The 17,955-nt window shown below is 35.1% G+C and overlaps 1 pseudogene; it reads left to right on the top strand.

Moving 5' to 3' along the window:
- Positions 1–17,752, top strand: part of LOC101965789 (calcium/calmodulin-dependent protein kinase type II subunit gamma-like) — a 60,350-nt pseudogene extending 42,598 nt beyond the window's left edge.
- The last annotated feature ends 203 nt before the right edge of the window (positions 17,753–17,955 follow it).

Genomic DNA, 17,955 nt, shown 5'->3' with positions numbered 1-17,955 from the left:
TTCATATCTCTGGTTGTACACAAAGTAGAGTCACACCATTTGTGCCTTTATACATGTACTTAAGGTAATGATGTCCATCTCATTACACTGTCTTTCCTACCCTCATGCCCCTTCCCTTCCCCTTCCTCCCCTTTGCCCTATCTAGAGTTCATCTAATCCTTCCATGCCGCCCCCACCCCAACCACATTATGAATCAGCATTCTTCTTATAATGTAAACTTCTTTTTTTTATATACCTTTATGTCATTAATTTATTTTTATGTGGTACTGAGGATTGAACACCACAGGACCCTGTGCATGCTAGGCGAGCACTCTCCCCCTGAGCCACAATCCCAGCCTCAGCATTCTTAAATCAGAGAAAACATTTGGCATTTGGTTTTTAGGGGACTGGCTAACTTCACTTAGCATTATATTTTCCAACTCCATCCATTTACCAGCAAATGCCATGATTTTATTGTCTTTTAATGCTGAATAATATTCCACTGTGTATATATACCACATTTTCTTTATCCATTCATCTACTGAAGGCCATCTAGGTTTGTGCTACAGTTTAGTTATTGTGAATTATGCTGCTATAAACATTGATGTGATTGTGTTTCTGTAGTATGCTGTTTTTCAGTTCCCTGGGTATAGACCAAGGAGAGGGATAGGTAAGTCAAATGGTAGTTCCATTCCAAGTTTTCCAAGGAATCTCCATACTGCTTTCCATATTGGCTGCACCAATTTGCAGCCTCACCAGCAATAATGAGTATTTTTACCCAAATCCTCTCCAACACTTATTTTTGTTTATATTCTTAATAGCTGCCATTCTGACTGGAGTGAGATAAAATCTTAAAGTAGTTTTGATTTGCATTTCTCTAATTGTAGAGATGTTGAATATTTTTTCATATATTTATTGATCAATTGTATATCTTCTTCTGAGAAGTGTTTTAGCCTGTTTATTGATTGGATTATTTGATTTTTGGTGTTAAGATTTTTGAGCTCTTTATATATCCTGGAAATTAGTGATTAGAGATCTGATGTGTGTGTGTGTGGTAAAAATTTGCTCCCCAAGTGTAGGCTCTCTATTCACCTCACTGATTATTCTTTTACTGAAAAGAAACCTTTGAGTCTGAATCCATCCCATTTATTGATTCTTGATGTTAATTATTGTGCTATAGGAATCTTATTTAGGCAGTTGGGTTCTAATCCCACATGATGGAGTTTGGGCCTACTTTTTCTTCTAATAGATGCATTGTCTCTGGTTTAATTCCTAGGTCCTTGATCCAGTTTGAGTTGAGTTTTGTGCGTGGTGAGAGGTAAGAGTTTAATTTAATTTTGTTGCATATGGATTTCCAGTTTTCCCAGCACCATTTGTTGAAGAGGCTATCTTTTCTCCATTGTACATTTTTGGCACCTTTGTATGATATAACTGTATTTAGATGGGTTAGTCTCTGTGTCCTCTATTTTGTACCATTGCTGTAAAAGTCTGTTTTGGTGCAAATACCATGCTGTTTTGTTACTGCTGCTCTGTGGTGTAGTTTAAGGTCTGGTATAGTTATGCCACCTGCTTCACTCTACAATGAAAACTACAGAACTCTAAAGAAAGAAAATAAATAAGAACTTAGAAGATGGAAAAATCTACCTTGTTCTTAGTTAGGCAGAATTAATATTGTCAAAATGACCATACTACCAAAAGCACTATACAGATTTAATGCAATTCCAATCAAAATCCCAATGACATTTCTCATAGAAATAGAAAAAGCAGTCATGAAATTCATCTGGAAAAATAAAGAGACCTAGAAGTTATTTGCTTTTGAAGATACTTTCTAGAAGGTGTTAATCTTCATATTCCCAATGTCTAACTCTGTGCCTTTGCAAAATAAGTGCTTACTAATTATGAAACACACAAATGTTTAATTATTCACATTTTGTAGTGCTGAAAATTCAAATATCCATGTGTCTAGAGGAGTTTGAAATAAATAATGTTAGTGACATTAAGCCAAAGTTAATAAAAAGTAAAATAGGAAAGTAACTGCTGACCATCACAGATCATTGCTGCCTTTGAGCTCAAGAGGATCAAAATCATTTCAATCTCCATGCAAATCTAAAGTCTAGATAAGAAACTAGATGTTATCACATGTATGTGCGAGTATAAACCCCAGGCAGAAGAGTCCTAGCCACCCAGAGCTATGTTGCCCTGCCTGGACATTCATCCATAAGGCAGGGTTTCAAATGATTTCTTATTCACAGTTTCTGGGATTAAAGCTGGAACATCAAAACCCTCTGTGCAATTAACTCTCTACCAATGGGAAAGCCAGGCTCTGTGTTTTCCCTGGATCTAGAGCCCAGACAGCAGAGCTTAGGTGAAGGAGAAATGAAGTCATCCCTAAAAGACCTTGGCACAACCAAGGGATTTGATTTTTATAACATTCATAACTCATGCCTTTGAATACTCTGAGAAGATCTATGTTTGGGGCTTAGATATTTTATAAACCATGAAGAATGAATTTAATATGAATTGATTCACATCTAAAAAAAAGTCTCATTTGTTTTTTATTTGTTGTTATATATATATGACAATAGGGTGTGTTTTAACATAGTATATATACACGGGGTGCAACCCATTACAATTTTGATCCCATTCTTGTGGTTGAGCGTGATGTCAAGTTAAACTGGTCATATATTCATATATGAACATAGGAAAGTTATGTCCAATTTATTCTATTGTCTGTCCTATTCCCATAGCCCCTTTCCTTCATTTCCCTTTGTCTAATACAGGGAACTTCTATACTGTCCCTCCTTACCCTCCCTTGTTATGGACTAGCATCCACATATAAGAGAGAACATTCAGCCTTCAGTTTGGGAGGACTGGCTTATTTTACTTAGCATGATATTCTCTAGTTTTATATATTTACCAGCAAAATTCAATAATTTCATTTTTTTGGCTGAGTAATATTCCATTGTGTATATATACTACATTTTCTTTATTCATCTGTTGAAGGGCATCTAGGTTGTTTCCGTAGCTTAGCTACTATAAATTGAGCTGCTATAAATATTGATGTAGTTGTGTAAATGCGATATTTATGGTCCATAGGTAGGTTTTCCTGGAGATTTTTAATCTAATATTTGTAAGGAGAGAAGTACATCACATTTTTATATAAGACATTTTTAAAAATTTACTATATAAACCTTCTTTAATTTTTTTCTTTGGTTTTCTTGCAGGTATGCTATCTGTGCATAGGATATGAATGTTAAGAGGGATCTAGTGTCTTAAGTCATACAAAAGGCTTTTACCTATATACTTTTCCACTAAATTCTACATTTTAGCTACCTAGGCACACACACATATATACACACTTCAAAATGTGGCATATTGACTATAAAGTACTTACTATATATAATATTTTGAACATATTGTGACCTTACTTACAAAATATAGTATTAAATTTTACAGGATAAAGACTTTCTTTTTTTAATTTATTTCTTATTTATATATGATAGCAGAATGCATTACAATTCTTATTACACATATAGAGCACAGTTTTTCATATCTCTGCCTGTATACACAATATATTCACATTAATTTATGAATTCATACCTGTACTTTGGATAATAATGACCATCATTAATAACTCCATGCCCCTTCCCTTTCCCTCCAACCCCTCTGCCCTATCTAAAATTTGTCTAGTCCTCTCATGCTCCCTCTCCCTATCCCACTATGAATCCTTATATCAGAGAAAACATTCAGCATTTGTTTTTTGGGGATTGGCTAACTTCACTTAGCATTATCTTTCAAAGCACACAAAACTTGCTCTTTTCCTCAAATAAATGACTGGCAAGTTTCCTGAATTTGCTTTTGTTTGGTATGTTTTAGGCAAAAAATACTGTCTATAGCCTGAGTTAATATGTCTCTTCCTGAAGTTGACTTTTATGAGCTTTTATTTGACTAAATTATGCACATCATATTGCATATTTTGTAATAAATTATTCACCACTACTTGAACTTGCTCAAACTAAATTACTACTCTGTGGGAAAAAGGAATTGCTGTTTTGAACCTCTTCATTACTGTCTAAGCCAGAAATTTTCATCATTTTTCTGCAAACCTGCAATCAACTAGGAACCCATTCACTTTAGAGTTCTTGGCAACAATTCATCCTCCTCTCTGATTAAAGCTTGGTGCATATTTCTAAGCAGAATAATGAACCTGGAACAAGGCACACTTCATCTTCACAAGTACCCTGGGAATTAAGTATTTATCCCCATTTGACATATGAGTAAACTGAGATTGGTAGTATGTTAGCAGGACTGGGTTTAAAACCCAGGTGTTTTGGATACACATCATGTGTACTGCTTGAAGAGGAAGAGCACTCAGAAAGCTTTACTGAGGACTCTATAGTGATCCTGGATTGGAATGGAGTAGGAAGAAAATGTGGAGTATTTCCATTATATTTAAATATCCTTAAAGAATCTATATCTCCCAAATAACTTTGCATGTTCCCTTTTCTATATGTGTTAAGAGAATCTTCTCCTTTAACTCATTCATTGAAACCCCAGTATCATTGGGTCCTCCCCTCCCTCCCTTTACGTAGTTTGTCATAGAACACCTGATAGTCCCTTTAGGAAGATCTTTCACCTCTACCCTTAAAGCCCCATACCCATGGCTCCACAGTGGCCTCCTCAAATTTTTATAAGTGATACCTTAATTTGTTTTTCCATTTTTCTGTTAATAGTCACTTAGACTGCTTCTAATATTCTGTTTTTACAAATTATTCTGCAACTAATATCCTTATCCTTATACAAGTGCCCATGGGCATATACATAGATGGTTCTAATCTAAAAGTATTCTTAGAGGAACTACTTTGTTGAAGAGCATGCATTTCTGTTAACTTCTGGTTATTGCCAAATTACTCTCAAAATTGGTTATAAATATTTTCACTCCCAACAGACAAGTATGAAGACTTCCAATTCTCCATATACTTGTAAAACTTGGTATTTCAGCCTTTTAATATTGGCCTATATGCTTGATAACATGTGAAATCTTTGTTGTTTTTCTTTTCTTTTCTTTTCTTTTTTTTTGTAGTTGTAGATGGACAGAATGCCTTTATTTTATTTACTTTTATGTGGTGCTAAGGATCGAACCCAGTGCCTCACATACACTAGGCAAGCACTCTGGTGCTGAGCTACAGCCCCAGCCCATTGTTTTTCTTTTCATACTTACTGATAAGGCTAATTGTTTGTCATGTACTTATCAGACAACTGTGTTTCCTCTTCCCAATTCACTTTTTGGTTGTTCGTAATGTTGCATTCTTTCACTTATAAGAATTGTGCATACATTCTAAATATTAAGTCTAGATTACATATATTAAAAATATCTTCTGGGACTGGGGCTGTAGCTCAGTGGCAGAAAGCTTGCCTAGCACATGTGAGGCAGCAGAGTCAATCCTCAGCATCACATAAAAATAAATAAATAAAATAAAGGTATTGTGTCCATCTACAACTTAAAAAATATAAATAAATAACTTCTGAATTCTGTAATTTATCTTCTACTTTATTTATGGGTCTTGAGCACACAGATGATTTAAACTCCAGAGTAATCACGTTTATCAATATTTTAATGTTTTATTTCATTTATTTTTCAAATTACAAATACATACGCACACTTAGTTTTACTTGCTTATTAAAAAACTATTCCTTGTATTCATAGTTCCCTATATAAATAATTGTACTCAGGTTTGTCCTTCAACAGTTATGTCTTTTGAGTTCACTTGGAATTCATTTGCATACAAGGAGAGACATAGAAATCCAATTTTATTTCTCTCCAGTTTGTTAATTTCTTTCTGTATTTCCAGGGACATTTATTAAGCCATCTACTTTCTTTCCACTGTTGCTTTTAATACAAACTATGTTATACATCAAATTTTTAAATGTTTTAATTAGTGTACTGTAATTATATATGATAGTAGGATTCATTTTGACATAATCATACATGCATGGAATGCAATTTACTCCATTACAATCCCTAGTATTTCCACTTATCCTCCCTTCTGCACGCTCCATTCTCCAGCTATATTCTCCCCTTCTCTACTATATTGGTCTTCCTTCTATTTATTTATTTTTAATTGCTGCTTTATACATACACATAAAGATGAAGTTCACTGTGATATACCTATTTATGTACATAGCATAACTTGATCAGTTTTATTTCACAGTTCCTCTCTTTTTCTAATCCTCCCTCTCTCCCTCTCAATCCTCTTCCTCTACTGGAGGGATTGCCTTTCAATTTTCATGAAATCCTCCCCTTTTATCTTCTTATTTTTCTCTAGTTTCCACATATGAGAGAAAACATTCAACTTTTGACTTTCTGAGTCTGGCTTATTCCACTTAGCATGATGATCTCTTGTTCCATCCACTTACCAATGAAAGTCATTATTAATTCTTACTTATGGCTAAGTAAAACACCCATGATGTTTATATATATATATATATATATATATATATATATATATATATATCACATTTTCTTCATTCATACATCTCTTGTCAGACATCTGGATAGGTTCCATAATTTGGCTATTGTGAATGGTGCTGCTATAAACATTTAGATGTTTGTATCACAACAGTATAATGACTTCAGTTTTCTTTGGATAAATGAAAAGGAGTGGGATAGCTAGGTTGTATGGTTGTTCCATTCCTAATTTTTTGAGAAATCTTCAAACTGCTTTCCAGAGTGGTTATGCTAATTTACAGTATCACCAATAATGTGTGAGTACACATTTTCTGCCACATTCTTGCCAGCATTTATTACAATTTGCATTCTTGATCATTGCCATTCTAACTACAATGAGATGAAATCATAGTGTAGTTCTGATTTGCATTTCTCTGATTGCTAGAAATGTTGAGCACTTATATTTATATATATAAATGCCATTTTTATTTCTTTTGAGAACTGTTTAGTTCCTTTGCCAATTATTGATTGGATTATTTGTGGGGTGTGTGTGCATATAAGATTTTTTTAGTTCTTTTTATATTCTGATACTAATCGCCTGTTGGAAGAATACCTGTCAAACATCTTTTCCCATCCTGTAGGTTCTCTCTTCATGCTCATTTCCTTTGCTCTGGAGAAGTTTTTCAACTCCATGTGATCCCCTTTTTTATTTTTGGTTTTATTTTTTGAACTTTAGGAATCTTGTTAAGGAAGTGGTACCTGTGCCAACACGGTGGAGTATTGACATATGTATTCCAGTAGCAGTTGCAAAGTTTCTTATTTAAGTCTTAAGAATTAGGTCTTTGGTTCACTTGAGTTGATTTGTGCAAAGTAAAAGACAGGGACTGGGTCTGGTTCCAGCATCACTCTTGCTAAGTATTGCTTTGGCTATTCTGGGTCTTTTATTATTCATCCAGATAAATGTTAGGAGTGTTTTTCTCTAGTTCTGTGAAGAATGTCATTGATATTTTGATGGGAATAGCATTCAATAAGTAGATTGCTTATGGTAGTATGAACATTTTTATAATATTATTTATACAAAAACATAGGAGGTGTTTTCATCTTCTAAGGTCTTCTTCAATTTCCTTCTTCAGTGTTCCATAGTTTTCATTGTAGGTCTTTTACCTCCTTTGTTAAATTTATTTCCAAGTGTTTGTTTGCCTGCTTTTTATTTCATTTTCTTTTTGAAGGGAATGGAATGGTTTTCCTGATTTCTTTCTTACCAGAATCATTATTGGAGTGTGGCTATTGGTTTTTATAAGTTGATATTTTATCTTGCTACTTTGTTGAATTTATCTACTCTAGAATTCTTCTGGTAGAGTTTTTTTTTTTGGGGGGGGTCTTCTAGCTACAGGATTATGACATCAGCAAAAATAGATTATTTGATTTCTTCTTTTCCTTTTGTAATCCCTTTAATTTTCTTCTCTCGCTTGATTGTTCTAGCTAGAATTTCAAGAACCATATTACATAGGAGAGATGAGAGTGGATTATCATCATCCTATTCCTGACTTTAAAGGATGCTTTCAGTTTTTCTCTGTTCAGTATGATGCTGGATTTAGGTTTGTCATGCATGACTTTATAATGTTGAGGTCAGTCATAAAAGATATTTTTATTTAGGGTGAATCTGTTTCTGTGTTCCTTATCTCAGTAAAGTCATCTATTTTTCTTTCATCAAATCTCACTGTCTTACTTTCTAAATTATTTTATTTTATTTTATTTTGTGGTACTGGGCAATTAACCCTTGAGTACTCTACCACTGATCTATATCCTCAGCTGTTTTTTATTTTCATTTTGAGACATAGTCTCACTAAATTGCCTGGACTGGCCTTGAACTTGCCATCCTTCAGCCTCTGCTTCCCGGTTTGCTGGGATTACAGGCATGTTCCACCATGCTCAAATTGCTATCTAAATCATTTCAGCAAGGCTTGTCACATTTTCTCAGACTGTTATGTTTGTTCTTCTATATTTACTGATTCAGTTTCAGGTTAATTAATTTCTTTGTGTATTTTATTAAAATTACATTTTAACATTCCAATTTAATGTTAGGAATAATCACTTGGTTTTAAAGTTCTCTCACTGTTCATGAATATTTTCTCCTAAAAGCTTCTGTCCAAATGAAGGCCCTGTTATTTCAGTCTCTTTCCACTTATCAAAATAAATCTCATGCTCAAGCCTACTTTGAAGAAAATGGGAAAGTACAATCCTACCACATTCCCAGAAGGACAATCAAACTATTAGTGGCTGCATTACTTTTAAAATAAATTAAGATTGCTTCTTTTTTCTTTTAAAATAAGTTAGAATTGCTTCTTTTTTTCTTCTGAGAGAAATATATATATATATATATAATTTATATTTTATATTTATATAATTTATATATTTATATTTGTATTAAATTTATTTATTTATTTATTCTTTTGAGATTTGGAGAAAATCAACCAAATCCCATCCAGATCTTAGAGTTTTAAAAGAAGAAGGTTGAGAATTTGAATAATTTATTTATTTTATTTAATTATCAGCTATCTATTTAAATTTTTATTTCTATTTAAATATTAATGTTTTCTACAACATTATTCATCACATCTAAATTTCCAAGTCATTTTCATAAACATTCATATCACTTCTAGTGAATTTTGAAAATCTCTGAAGTTTTTGCATTTTTTTTCTTTTTAGCAATCTTGACAAAATTTTAACTACTTTATTCATCCTTAAACTACTTTATTCGTCCTTTAAAAGAACTAATCATGGTTGAGGTCCTTGTTTGATGAAGGTATAGTCTGAGAAAGGAGAATGTATGTGAAGAAGAAGGCAGAGACTGGCATTATTCTGCCATAGCCAAGGTATACCAAGAGCTGGAAGAAGGAGGGAAGAATTCTTTTCTAGAGCCTTCAGAGTGAGCATGGCCCTGCCAACACCTTGGTTTCTCATTACTTACCTCTAGAACTGTGGGAGATTACATTTGTTATTTTAAGCCACTAAGTTTATGATAATTTTTGGAAACAGCCCTAGGAAACAAATACAAATGGATTTTCTAAATGTCTCATTAAATCAAGGGGCGAGGTTTCCTAGTAATTCTCCAGAACTTTTCAGAAGATATCTGATTCTTTAAGTTTTATAATCTCTCTTCTTTCATTTCTCACTAGTTACTGACCATTGTTCTTGGGTTACATTTGAAAGTCCATTTGGTGTCTTGGGATATAAATTATCAGAGTGCCTCAAACAAGGGAACTCTCATCCTTCAAGCTATTCAGATCATATATCTGAGTGCTGTCCTTGTTGCTTTTTACTCCCTCATTCCCTTATTTAAGCAAAATTTAAGTCCTGTATATTTTCCTATCCTTTAAATCTATCCACTTTTGTAGAGACCCAATTTTAATCCTATTAGTCCGAGCCACCACCATTTATGCAACTGAGAAATTTCTACCTCCAATTTCAATTTCTTTTGTTCATCCTTGCATCCATTCAACAAATAGTTATTATTTACTGTGCAACAAGCACTGTATAAGCCACTCTTGATGCAAAAGTGAATTAAAAAGAGACTTGGTCCCTGTCTTAAGCATTTATGACACAGTGTAGGGAACTGACACTAATCACAGCATCTTAAAGACCAATGTAAAATTTTCTCAGTAACAATAGCTGTAAAGGAGAGTTTCCATAATTTTTTGGGTGAGCCCCTTTGAAAAAGTTTGTTTTTTTCCCCCTCATCCTAGACTGGAAATTAAACAAAATATCTGAGGACTAAAAAGAGTGTTCAAAATGGACAGTTGAATTTATATGTTATTTAAATTTATGGTATAGCTCAAAGGTGTTTCTCACATTTATATTGTATTTCATAATAAACATAATTTTTATAATTATAGAAGGTCCAATTAACGAGGTATTTGTAATTACCCTGGATACATAATTTTTCACCATTTGGAATGTACTGAGATGACCACAGCTCTCTGTCTTACCTGTTACCCGAGGGATAACACTATCTTATTTGCTTGTTTTTATGTCCATCTCTCCAACTAAAATGAAAACTTTGGGGAGATAGGCACATACCAGGTTAACCACTGTGCCACAAATACTGAAACTGAACTAAACTTCTGGTGGTACTATACAAATATTTTTTTTCATTAATAAAAACACTAAAAATAACTCGGACTGTCAGATTGCATTTTAAATAGTTGCTTGTTGCATAAGAATGTCTGGTATATAATAGAGGTTAAAAAAAACCAGAAAGATCTTAAATCTCTACAAAACTTGTATTTTCAAGAAGATGGTGTGTTTAGATCTTCAGCTTTGCTTAATTTCATCCATGGTTGAGCAAGACAACTAGGGAATTCAGCCCTCACTTATTCCTATTCTAAAGTGTACCTGGTTATCCATTTGTCCAAATGATTCTTTAATGTGAAACCTTCTATGTGACTTCCAAAGAGCACCAATTATTTTCAGAACAATGACAAGTCAATGACCCAAATTAAGTGCCTTTTCTCATAATACTTTAATTACAATTCTTCCTAGTAGGTAAAGTTCCTTAGCACAACATTAAAATATTACTCTATAATTCAAGGTCATGTTCGCACTGAATAAATTAGCTTAATTCAAGTGTCACATTGATTAGGGATATTGAGCATATGCACATATGATCTTAGTGCTTGGAGAACCCATAGGAATCCCTGAATAACTTCTGATTATTAGCATAAAATCTTCTTCAAAGGAAGGAAGATGTTGTTTGCTTTTCCTGAGTTACAGAATAAACTCATCAATAGGAATCTATAGAGAAAGCCATTTTTTTCATAACCATAAGTGATAATTTGAAACATGAAGAATGGAGTATTTCTTATTGTAAATATGGTAAAATAAAAAGAAACTGCAAATATTCTAGAGACTGAGAAGCTGCTTAACATTTAAAGAGATTCTAAAATATTCCTATAAGTTGATTGTGCAGGCATCAATTTTAATCTGAAAATAAATAGATAATCTTATTTAGAGATATTTTTGGATGTTTCTCGATTACTTTTAAGTTTGTACTAAACAGTATTCAACTCCTTTAGATCATAAGAAACTATAAGATTATCCAATAATATTAATGAAAACTATAATTTTGAAGACAACTAATCTCTGAAAAGAGAAAAGTCAGAAAATAAATGAGGTATATTGGTTTCATATTTCATTTGAATTGTAGGATGTTATTCATTCTATTTCTATGACTAGGACTATCACATCCTTTAGGTTTCTTTAAACATTTATTTTTAAACATAATCATTTTTTTAACCTCAGTAATAAAAGCAGGGCAGGCCAGGCTTCTTGCTGAGCAAAGTAGCTCTGCTACTTGTGGCCACCTGACTTTATGATAGTCAAAGGTTTCTTCTCATACACCATCCTGACCCTGTAGGTAGAGTCTAATGGAAATGCTATCTCGAGAAGTGCTAGATCACATATCTGATGTCGGTTGTAAGGAAAATATGGGTTCCAATTTTTTTGCATAACTGTGATGCCTCTAAACAAACATTTATAGCTTAGTGAGTACATCCTTTTAGCCTTGTTGCTCAAGTTTTTAGTTCACTTCTTCACATTGCCAACCAAGTACAGGGAGAGGTCCAGAAAACCACAAGCACACTCACTCTTTGCCGGCATTCTACAATGCCATCACCATGTCCTAAAGTCAGATTGGTTCCTGAAACTCAAAAGGAGTTTTCAGTGTCCTACTGTTCAGGATGAGTGTAAGCAAGGAACTCATGGGGAGGATCCAGCTCCTCTCTCAGAAAAACCGAAGTTGTTTTATTAGACCAAAATGGACTTGGTTCCATCAAAGACTCTCACAACAAAGGCTCCAAATATAAAACTTCAAGGCTTATTTCCTTCATCCCCAAAAAAGTACTCCATAAGTAGAAGACAGGAGGTTATATCTAGGCTAAAGGTTTCTAGGACATCATAGCCTTCCATTACCTGCATACTGTTTGCTCAGGCAAATTTAATCTCAGAAACAGAGTTCTCCTGTGCAAAAGGGCATACATAGTTTAGTGAGACTTGCAAATGCTCATGAGGAAAGGGTTAGATTGGGTTGTTTTAATAAATTGCAGAATTTAGCCTTATGAATCTTATTTAATTCTCTCCCAAACATAAGCCTCTGCAGCATCAGCTGAACTGCCCTGAACTTAACTTGTCATGAAAAGTAGTCAAGACAAGAGGATTATTTCTGAAAGCATTTTAAAGTAGCTTTCAAATAGAGTTCCACAGAAAAATGAGATGGGGAGCAGAGGTTTGCAAACTTGTCCAAATGTTTTGAAATTCACTATAATTTATTTCTTGGGTTACATTTTGCATATGTTAGAAAGAGGAAGCAGAAGGCATATAATGCATGCTGATAGAGATTAGTTGAGGATCTTCTCCGGATTTCACTCTGGAGACCCTCACGTGCATCAGCACACAGTCTTTGGTACCTTTCCATTATGGCAACTTGAGATTACAAAGCCTATATTCACAGATTGTCTGATCTTATATCACAGAGTTTCTAGTGGGAATCTTCAAAGTAAGATCTGTCTTGACCCTGAGTTGCATCAATTGACCTGTCCTCATTTTTAGGTACATATCTCCAAGATTCGCTCTGCAGAACACTCGTAACAAAGTAATATTTCTCTTGGGCACTGATCTGGGTTTTAAATAAATGAAGGAATCATGATAATTCTTCAAATCAGGAAAGCTTAAAAGTAAATATTTTACCATTGTCACAGGCTTGAACTTGCTAAGGAGATTAAATATAAGTCAGGAAATTCAACATTATGATGAGAAACCAGCACTGAAACAAATCTATCCAAAGAAATGATGAAATGTAAAGAACTACAGCTTATACAATGTAACATTTTATTGACTGAATTAGTTTGATATTCATAGAATGGAAATAAAGTGTTCTCTAAAATACTTTAATTTTGGAGGAGCATCACTAATATTTTGGTCAAAAAATTCTATTTTTTATTTTTATTGATTGATATCTAAGGCAAGATTTGTAGTCTGTTTCTCAGAAATTTCCCAAAGCAAATTCATTTTGGTTCAATTCTAAATACTTTTGGAAACAGCTAGCATGTATGTCCTCCTGAGCAGACCTTTGGGGTGTACAAAGGGGCTTGGGAACTAATTGAGAAGGAAAATAAGACCACAGATTCAAAATCAGCAAACATTTATTGAGAACCTGCTCTGTGCCCTATATTGTTGTAGCATCTTGGGCAATGCTCCAATTCAAGGTATGCTATCTTATTTGGGGTTTTGGGGTTTTGATTTTTTGAATAAATAGGCATATGGAGCCAAGTAGGAAATTTTTGGCATGTTGAATAATCATTCCAATAAATAATAGTGGTAGATACTGAGAACCTTCCAGGTGTCAATATTGTTCTAAGCACTGCCATTTAATTCTCACACTTCCATATGGCAGATAACATTATAATTCCTGCCAAAAACTTGAAGAACCTGAGAAGAAATAAAAGGTTGTCCTGCCCTTGCATCTCTCATTAAATAGTGAATTTCTCTCCATTCCCTCCAGAAGCCACACTGAAATGAAAATTAAAGGAAAAACGAAGTATAAACCACTGAATACAAAGAAGAGAAGAGAAAACAACTGATGGAAGATGTGAAGTTTCTGTTTCAGGAGACACCAGGTATTGGTAGGGGCCCATGGTAAGGCAAAGAACCTAAGAATAAGACATCAAGGACTCCTCTCTGATCGCCTAAGCTGGCGAACAAGTACCTAAAGAAGGAGAACGTGTTTCATGGTCTGGAGAAACTGCCACAGTGACATTCACTCAATATGAAAAAATTAGTAACAAGCAAAGCTGAGGTACTAGACTAAAACAGACTAACCAGGAGTCAGTACACATACTTTCTCCAGCGTCTTCATACTGAGCATCTGCAGCCAGATTATATCCTCTAGTTAGGAGCTTGGAGAACCTAAGTCATTCCAAGGAAAATTTGGAGACCGCTGACAGAGAAAGTTGACTTCCAATTTAGGTCCTGAATTTGTGAAGCTTACTCACAAAACCTACCTACATAGAGAAATTTTCTAATCACCCTTCAAGTGTTTCATTCTTAAGTAGGAACATTAACACTAAGATCACCAGATATTTAAATGGAAAATAAATTAGAAAGAAACAATATACTGAAGTCAGAGTAAATGTAGATAATTTATGTAGAATAAAAAAAATTGCTTTCATAATAGAAAATAAGACACAATATACATAAAACAAGTAAAAGATACCCTCCAAATTGTCAATGAACAAAAGGTAGCTCTTGGAAATAAAAATAATGTTAACTCTCCCTACATTTTGAGGTATGGGGAAAATATCCATTGTCACTATAAGTCCACAAGGTAGAAACTACTGCCTGAGATCCTTACTGCTAGATGGGTAAATATATAAACAACATGTAAGAAAATACATGAAATGAAAGATGGCTTCATTAAAGAGATGGAGATTCTGAAAAAGAAATCAAGTATAAATCCTCTAAATGAAGGAATCAATAAACCAAATTAAAAGTTCAATGGAAAGCATCACCAGTAAATTACACCATCTGGAGGATAGAGTTTCAGGCAACCAAGATAAAATACATAATATTGAAAATAAACTTGACCATGGAGAAAATATGTTATGAGACCAAGAATAGAACTTCTAAGAAATATGGAATAACATGGAAAGATCAAATGTAAGATTTATGAAGCTAGATGAAGGCTTAGAGATACAAACCAAAAGCATGCACAATATTTTCAATAAAATAATATCAGGAAATTTTCCAAAACTTTTAAGAATGATATGGAAAATCAAACACAGGATGCTTATAGGACCCCAAATCTACCTAATTACAATAGACCCACAAAAGGCACATTATTATGAAAATGCCTTACATACAAAATAAGGATAGAATTTTAAAGCCTACCAGAGGACGAAAAACAGGTGACATTTAGAGGTAAACCAAAGTGGATCTCAGCTGATTTCTCAATCCAGTCCCTCAAAACTAGGAGGTCTTGGAATAATATATACCAGACTCTGAAAGAAAATGGATGCCAAACAAGAACACTATACCCAGTAAAATTAAACTTCAGAATTGACAGTGAAATATAACCTTCCATGATAAAGTAATGTTAAAAGAATTAACAACTAGAAAGACTGTACCTCAAAACATACTTAATAAAATATTTCATGAAGAAGAAAGTAAAAATAAAATTGAAAACAATCAAAGGGAGAAACTACACTAGAATAGTCAAAGGAAAAACAATTCAAATTAAAAACCAGAAATAAATCAAAATGACATAGAATAAAAATCATATCTCAACAATAACATTGAATGTAAATGACCTAAACTCATCAATTAAAAATCAAGACCCAACAAAATGTTGTCTCTAAGAGACTCACCTCATAAGCAAAGACATCCATAGACTAAAGGTAAAAGGATGGGGAAAAACAAATTATTCACATGGATCTCATAAGCAAATAGGGGTTTCTATTCTGATATAGTGGACTTCAAGCTAAAGTTAATCAGCAGAGACGAAGCAGGACATTTCAAACTGCTTAAAGAATTTTTACATCAATAAGACATAACAATGATAAATATTTAAGCCCCAAACAATGATGCATGTAAGTACATAAAATAAACCTTTCTCAATTTCAAGACTCAAATAGCTCCCCAGTCAAGTCTCGTAGGTGCTGCTGGACTCATCCCTGGCTAGGCAGCAGTGACTGTTCACTGACATAGGTGCGGTTCTGCACCCACCACCTCTGCCTGCCAGCAGCTAGCATGGCCAACACACCACCTGCACCCACTGCACCAAATACTAGCTCTTTGAGGAGGTTGATAAAGGTGCTTTCTCTGTGGTCTGCAGATGTTTGAAGAAAACCTCCACACAGAAGTATGCAGCAAAACCCATCAATCTCAAGAAGTTGTCTGCCTGAGATCATCAGAAACTAGAACATGATGCTGAGATATGACTTCTTAAACATCCAAATATGGTGGGCCTCCATGACAGTATTTCTTAAGAAGGGCTTCACCACCTTGTGTTTGACCAGGTTACTAGTGGGGAGCTGTTTGAAGACATAGTGCCTAGAGAGTACTACAGTGAAGCAGATGCCACCCACATCTGAATCTGGAGAATGTTAACCATATCCACTAGCATGATATTGTCCACAGGGACCTGAAGCCTGAGAACTTGCTGCCAACGAGTAAATGCAAGGGTGGGGCCATCCAGATGGCTAATTTTAGCCTCACCATCGAAGTCCAGAGCAGCAAGCTTGGCTTGGTTTTCCTGGCACCCCAGGTTATTTGTCCCCCAGGGTCTTTAAGAAATATCCCTATAGAAAACCTGTGGATATCTGGGCCTGCAGTAAGCCCACTCCACGCCCTCAGCTTTTCTGTGTTAAGGGCCCTTGGCTTCCAGTAATGGTGATAAAGAAGGATCACTATTCCTTCTGGGTCCCACAAGTGCCTGCTTTCCCATCAATGGGACACAGTGACCCCTGAAGTAAAGAACTTGATGCTAACCATAAACCCAGCAAAACACATCACAGCTGACCAGGCTCTGAAGCACCCTTGGGTCTGCCAACAATCCACAACAGCCTCTATGATGCACTTCCAAGAGACTGTGGAGTGTTTGTGCAAATTCAACCCCTGGAGAAAATGGAAGAGTTCCATCCTCATGACTATGATTGTCTCCAGGAAAAAAACAGTTACCAAAAGCCTATTGAACAAGAAGTTGGACTGATGTGTCAAGCCACAGAGCAACAATAAAAACAGTCTCATAAGCCCAACCCAAGAGACTATGCCCTTGCAGACAGCCATGGAGCCACAAACCACTGTGGTGCACAGTGCTACAGATGGGATCAAGGGCTCCACAGAGAGTTGCACCACTACAGAAGATGAGGATCTCAAAGTGCAAAAAAAAAAAGAAGAGCACTAAGATCACAGAACAGTTGATTGAAGCCATCAATAATGGGGACTCGGAGGTCTACAAGGAAATTTGTGACACAGGCCTCACTTCATTTGAGCCAAGGCCTTTGGAGGGGATGGATTTCTATAAGTTTCACTTTCAAAATCTCTTGTCTAAGAACAGCAAGCCAATCCATACCACCATCCTAAACCCTCATGTCCATGCCATTAGGGAGGACACAGCTTGCATTGCTTACGACCGTCTCACTCAGCACATTGATGGGCAGGGTCAGCCTTGCACCAGCCAGTCAGAGGAGACCCAAGGTATGGCACTGCCAGGATGGCAAGTGGCTCAGTGTCCAATATCACTGCTCAGGGGTCCCTGCTACACTGATATAGTGAGCTTCAGCCACAGGGACATTAGGAGATTCTGGATGGAGGCTGAACCTTCACAGCCAGCGGCTCTAGAAGATCTGAGTGACAGCAGCAGTCCTGTTTGTTTGAGGTTTAAAACAATTAAATTATAAAGTGGCAGAAGCCAATCCATGTTCCTGCCTGAAGCCATCCCACCCACCCTTCGGGTCTGTCTCTGCTTAACGGAG

The sequence above is a fragment of the Ictidomys tridecemlineatus genome, chromosome 4, assembly GCF_052094955.1.
Source record: "Ictidomys tridecemlineatus isolate mIctTri1 chromosome 4, mIctTri1.hap1, whole genome shotgun sequence".
NCBI lineage: Eukaryota > Metazoa > Chordata > Mammalia > Rodentia > Sciuridae > Ictidomys > Ictidomys tridecemlineatus.
Note: the sequence above shows the minus strand (reverse complement) of the source record. Positions and strands in the feature narration are given on the sequence as shown.